This window comes from Cupressus sempervirens, chromosome 2 (assembly GCF_028749045.1).
Source record: "Cupressus sempervirens isolate cs-2001-9-10 chromosome 2, ASM2874904v1, whole genome shotgun sequence".
Classification (NCBI taxonomy): domain Eukaryota; kingdom Viridiplantae; phylum Streptophyta; class Pinopsida; order Cupressales; family Cupressaceae; genus Cupressus; species Cupressus sempervirens.
Genome location: NC_143119.1, coordinates 568733960 through 568740314, shown reverse-complemented (window position 1 = coordinate 568740314; position 6355 = coordinate 568733960). Strand labels below are relative to the sequence as shown.

The 6355-nt window shown below is 47.5% G+C and overlaps 2 non-coding genes across 2 annotated transcripts; both read right to left on the bottom strand.

The window, feature by feature from the left end:
* Positions 1–2335: 2335 nt before the first annotated feature.
* On the bottom strand, positions 2336–5735 carry LOC149574667 (25S ribosomal RNA). Its single transcript, XR_016361047.1, has one exon. It is a non-coding gene; the product is annotated as a 25S ribosomal RNA (ribosomal RNA).
* Positions 5736–5961: 226 nt separating this feature from the next.
* On the bottom strand, positions 5962–6115 carry LOC149574666 (5.8S ribosomal RNA). Its single transcript, XR_016361281.1, has one exon. It is a non-coding gene; the product is annotated as a 5.8S ribosomal RNA (ribosomal RNA).
* Positions 6116–6355: the final 240 nt, after the last annotated feature.

The window sequence follows — 6355 nt, the reverse complement described above, 5'->3', positions numbered from 1 at the left end:
GTGAAAAGTCAACGGTGGCATGAGTCATGCAAAAACATTGGAGGCCATTACGGCTCGAGGTGCTTTGAGTCGAGGTTGCCGAGGTGGGTCGGGTTGAAAACTATGGGCATTAACCAAAAAGAAAAAGTTAACCACTTTTGGATCATGTACACGGCTCGGGGCACTTAGAATCAAGTCGACCACAGTGACATGAGTCGTGCAAAAAATTTGGAGATGACTCGAGTCGGGGCATCCGACTCTATTCGAGTTCAAAACTTTGGGACTTGACAAAAAAAAGAAAAAAGAAAAAGTTACCCGGTTTTGGATCACGTAAGTGACTCGGGCCACTTAGAATCAAGGCAAGTGCAGTTACATGAGTCGAGCAAGAAAAAATGGAGGTAGTTAAGGCTCGAGGCAATTCGAGTCGGGGTAGCTGAGTCGATTCAAAAACTTTGGCTGTTAGCCAAGAAAAGAGTTAATCACTTTTGGATCTCGTACATGACTTGGGGCACATAGAATCAAGTCAAGCACGGTGACATGAGTAGTTCAAAAAAATTGCAGGCGATTAAGGCTCGAGGCAATTTGAGTCAGGGTTGCTGACATGATTTGGGTTGAAATCATTGGGTGTTAACCAAAGAAGGAAGAAGTTAACCGCTTTTGGATCACATACATGACTCGGGGCATCAAGTTGAGCACGATGACATGAGTCCTGCAAAAAACATGGAGGCGGTTAAGGCTCGAGGCGATACGAGTCGGGTTCACCGACACAATTTGGGTTGAAAACTTTGGGCGTTAACCCAAAAAAAAAGTTGATCGCCTTTGGATCATGTACATGACTAGGCGCACTTAGAATCATGTCGAGCACAGTGACATGAGTCGTGTGAAAAAATTGGAGGCAGTTAAGGCTCGACGCGATTTGAGTCGGGGTTGGGGTAGTTGGGGCAATTCGTGTCAGGGTTGCAGACACGGTTCGAGTTGAAAAGTTTGGGCATTAACCCAAAAAAAAAAAAGTTGACCTCTTTTGGACCACGTACATGACTCGGGGCACTTAGAATCAAGTCTAGCACAGTGACATGGGTTGTGCAAAAAATTCGGAGGCGATTCGAGTCGGGGTACCCAACTTGATTTGAGTTCAAAACTTTGGGCGTTAACCAAAAAAATAATTTGACCGATTTTGGATCACGTACATGAGTCGTCTACCCTCGCGAAAATTACAAAACTCGGGGACCCGTCTCGAATTTGTAGTCGGAAGACTTTTTTGCCCTCACGAAAATTTACAAACCCCACTTGCTCAAAATTTGGACCTAGAAGATTTTTTTGCCCTCGTGGAATTTACAAACCCCACCCGCTCGGAATTTGGCACTTGGAAATTACGAAACCCCGCCCGCCCGGAATTTGGACTTGGAAGATTTTTTGCCCTCACAGATATTGCAAACCTGAACCGCTTGAAATTTCACTGATTACGAACCCGACCCACATGGAAATTTCACTTGGAAGACTTTTTCGCCCTGGAGGAAACTTTGGCACTCGAGATATTTTTTTGCACTCAAAGAAATCACAAAACCCCACCCACTGGGAATTCGGCACTTGGGAGATTTTTTCGCCCTTCCAAAAATCGTAAACCCCACCAACTTGGAATTTGAGACTTGGGAGATTTTTTTCTCCCTCATGGAAATTTTACAAAACCCCACTCGCCCGAAATTTGGCACTCGGTAGATTTTTCTGCCCTGGTAGAAATTTCTAGAAAACCCCTCCCTCCCGCCCGAAATTTGGCACTCAGGAGATTTTTCTACCCTAGTGAAAATTGCAAACCCCACCCACCCAGAATTTGGCAACTGGGAGATTTTTATGCCCTCGCAAAAATTGCAAACCCCACCCGCCTGGAATTTGGCACTTGGGAGATTTTTACGCCCTCGCAAAAATTGCAAACCCCAGCCGCCCGAAATTTGGCACTTGGGAGATTTTTTCGCCCTTGCAAAAATTTTTACAAAACCCCACCCGCCCAAAATGTGTCACTTGGGAGATTTTTCTGCCCCGACAAAAATTGCAAACCCACCTGCCAGGAATTTGGCACTTGGGAGATTTCTTTGCCCTCGCAGAAATTTTTACAAAACCCCACTCGTCGAGAATTTGGCACTCAGGAGATTTCTTTGCCCTCACAAAAATTTTCACAAAACCCCACCCGCTAAAAATTTGGCACCTGGGAGAGATTTTTTGCTCTCGTAAAAATTGAAAACCCAACCCGCCCAGAATTTGGCACTTGGAAGATTTTCCTGCACTTGCCCAAATTGCAAACCCCACCCGCCAAGAATTTGGCACCTGAGTGATTGTCACGACCTCGCAAATTGCAAACTCCACCCATCGAGAATGAGGCACCTGAGTGACTGTGGATCGTGGAAACAAGGCCACTCTACCACTTAGAATACCCCGTCACTTATTTAAGTCCTCTACAAAAGATTCTTCTCGCCGACCACTTGAAATTAATATCCAAGGTTGCTCCAATGGGCTAATGCGCCGATCGGAGATGCCCAATGACACGGGCCCCTGGGAGTGCAAAAGCACCCCTACTACAAATTGTGATGTAGCCAGAGAGAGATATGGGCCACATCTAGCATGGATTCTGACTTAGAGGCATTCAATCATAATTTGGCACACGGTAGCTTCACGCCACTGGCTTTTCAACCAAGCGCGATGACCAAATGTGTGAATGAACGGTTCCTCTTGTACTAAGCTGAATTACTATCGCGGCGCGGAACATCAGTAGGGTAAAACTAACCTATCTCACGACGGTCTAAACCCAGCTCACGTTCCCTATTGGTGGGTGAAAAATCCAACACTTGGTGAATTTTGCTGCACAATGATAGGAAGAGCCGACATCGAAGGATCAAAAAGCAATGTCGCTATGAACGCTTGGCTGCCATAAGCCAGTTATCCCTGTGGTAACTTTTTTGAAACCTCTAGCTTCAAATTCTAAAAGTCTAAAGGATCAATAGGCCACGCTTTCACGGTTTGTATTCGTACTGAAAATCAAAATCAAATGAGCTTTTACCCTTTTGTTCCACACAAGATTTATGTTCTCATTGAGCTCATCTTAGGAAACCTGCATTATCTTTTAACAAATGTGCCACTCAAGCCAAACTCCCCACCTGACAATGTCTTCTGCCCGGATCGACGCGCCTAGACGCACCTTAAGGCCAAAAAAGGGGCATTGCCCTGTCTCTGCCTCATGAAATAAGTGAAATAACATTAAAAGTAGTGGTATTTCACTTGCGCCCAAAAGCTCCCACTTATTCTACACCTCTCAAGTCATTTCACAAAGTTGGACTAGAGTCAAGCTCAACAGGGTCTTCTTTCCCCGCTAATTCTGCCAAGCCCGTTCCCTTAGCTGTGGTTTTGCTAGATAGTAGATAGGGATAGTGGGAATCTTGTTAATCCATTCATGCGCATCTCTAATTAGATGATGTGGCATTTGGCTACCTTAAGAGAGTCATAGTTACTCCCGTTGTTTACCCACGCTTGGTTGAATTTCTTCACTTTGAAATTCAGAGCACTGGGCAGAAATCACATTGCGTCAGCATCCGCAAGGACCATTGCAATGGTTTGTTTTAATTAAACATTCGGATTCCCCTGGTTTGTACCAGTTCTAAGCTGACTGTTTGCCACCTAGGGAAAGCCCTCCGAAGGGGGCATCCTGCATCCATCACCCGATCGACACACGATAGCCTGGCCTCACCGCGGGAGCAGCTCGGGCAGACCGCCAATAGCCCACGAGTTCTGGGCATAGACCCTTAGGCCCAGCCCTCAAAGCCAATCCTTTTCCTAAAGTTACAGATCCATTTTACCGACTTCTTTTACCTACATTTTTCTATTGACCAGAGGTTGTTCACCTTGGAGACCTGATGCGGTTATGAGTACAACCGAGTGTGAACAGTACTCAGTCCTCTAGATTTTCAAGGGCTGCCGAAGGCACACCAAAAACTGCGAGACGTGCGGTGCTCTTCCAGCCGCTGGACCCTATCTTTGGTTGAACCGATTTTAGGGTGGGCAGGCTGTTAAAAAGAAAAGATAACTCTTCCCGAGGCCTTGTCGACATCTCCAGATTTCCTAACATTTCCATCCACTGCCACGTCCTAGTTTGGGAATATTAACCTGATTCCCTTTCGATGATCATGCAAAGTGCACCCTTGAAACAGGGTTTCCCCATCTCCTAGGATCGACTAACCCATGTCCAAGTGTTGTTCACATGGAACCTTTCCCCACTTCAGTCTTCAAAGTTCTCATTTGAATATTCGCTACTACCACCAAGATCTGCACCGGGGGCCAGTCCACCTAGGCTCATGTCCAAGCTTTCACAACAACCCCTGCGTCCTCCTACTCATCGGAGCTTGGCACTTTCCCTGACGACCGAGTATAGGTTGCGCGCTTCAACGCCATCCATTTTTGGGGCTAGTTGATTTGGCAGGTGAGTTGTTACAGAGTCCTTAATGTATTTTGACTTCCATGACCACTGTCCTACTGTCTTAATCAACCAACACCCTTTGAGGGATCTGGGTTAGCACATAATTTGGCACCGTAACTCAGCTTTCGGTTCATCCCGCATTGCCAGTTCTACTTACCAAAAATGGCCCACTTGGAGCTTGCAATTCTGTGGCACGGCTCAACAGAGCAGCTGTGCTAACTTACCTATTTAAAGTTTGAGAATAGGTCGAGGGCATTACGCCCCCGATGCCTCTAATCATTTTCTTTAACCGATAAAACTCGCACGTGAGCTCCAGCTATCCTGAGGGAAACTTCAAAGGAAACCAGCTACTAGATGGTTTGATTAGTCTTTCGCCCCTATACCCAAGTCAGATGAATGATTTGCATGTCAGTATCACTGTGGGTCTCCACCAGAGTTTCCTCTGGCTTCGCCCTGCTTAGGCATAGTTCACCATCTTTCAGGTCCCAACAGGTGTGCTTGACTTTGAACCCTTCACAGAAGATCAGGGTCGATCAGTGGTGCACCCCCTGAGAGGGGATCTTGCCAATCAGCTTCCTTGCACCTTGCGGGTTTGCCCAACCTGCCAAATCACACACATGTTAGACTCCTTGGTCCGTGTTTAAGGATGAGTCAGATGGAAAGCCCGCTGGCCAGCGCCACGAATGCACAGGTGCCCGAGAGCCCACCGTAAAGACACGCGCTTCACTCCTCGACTTTCGCAATGAAAATATTTGTGTGACCAAAATGTCGTGCTTGTGCCGTCATTATAGCTCGCGCTGGCACGTCCCCTGAACCGAGCGGCGGACCGGCTCACACCGTTTTGCATCTGACTAGGGCACATCACCGGCCTCCATCCACTTCCCTCCCTATAATTTCAAGCACTCTTTAACTCTCTTTTCAAAGTCCTTTTCATCTTTCCCTCACGGTACTTGTTCGCTATCGGTCTCTCGCCCTTATTTAGCCTTGGATGAAATTTACTACCCGATTAAGGCTGCATTCCCAAACAACCTGACTCGTCGACAGCACATTGTGGTGCGACAGGGTCCTGGCTCGACAGGGCTCTCACCCTCTCTGGTGGCCCCTTCTAGGGGACTTGGGCCTGGTCTATCGCTGAGGACACTTCTATAGACTACAATTTGACAGGCGTGGCCGTCGATTTTCATGCTGGGCTCTTCCCAGTTCGCTTGCCATTAGTAGGGGAATCCTAGTAAGTTTCTTTTCCTCTACTTATTGATATGCTTAAACTCAGTGAGTATTCATGCCAGACTTGGGGACACGGTAGAGATGCAGCAATACCCGCACTGCAGTGGGTCGCTGAGCCCAGAATAAAGTTCCTCGCAAGGAATCGTTTGATCAGCGCAAACCAATGCTAGCCTTTGCGAGCCACTGCTTGTCGCGACAGATCGACGGACCTCGTGTGCTCATTTCAGCCGACCGCGTGCCACTTGAGGATATGGACGGCCATGTCCACTCCTCGCTGGGGAGGGCAAAATTTTGTAGTGCGATGCCCAAGTAGACATGCCCTTGGTCGAGGCCTCGGGCACAACTTGCGTTCAAAGACTTGATGATTCAGGAGATTTTGCAATTCACACTAAGTATTGCATTTCACTACATTCTTCATCATGGTGAGAGCCGAGATATCCATTGCCGAGAGTCATGATTTTGTTATGTTTTTGTCTTTCGATGACCCAAGCCCACAAGGTGCTGGCTCATGCTTCATTCTTTGGATTTCTAAGGTGCACGATGCACCCGTGTGTTGGGTGGTTACACATCCCGAACCCTAAGCACCCCCCATGGGTGTGACGAGGAACGCTGTGGTGTGTCCCCACCCCATCACCTCGCAAAAGTGGGAGTCGATGCATGGGAGAGCCATGTCAGTAGACGGGGCCCCTACCT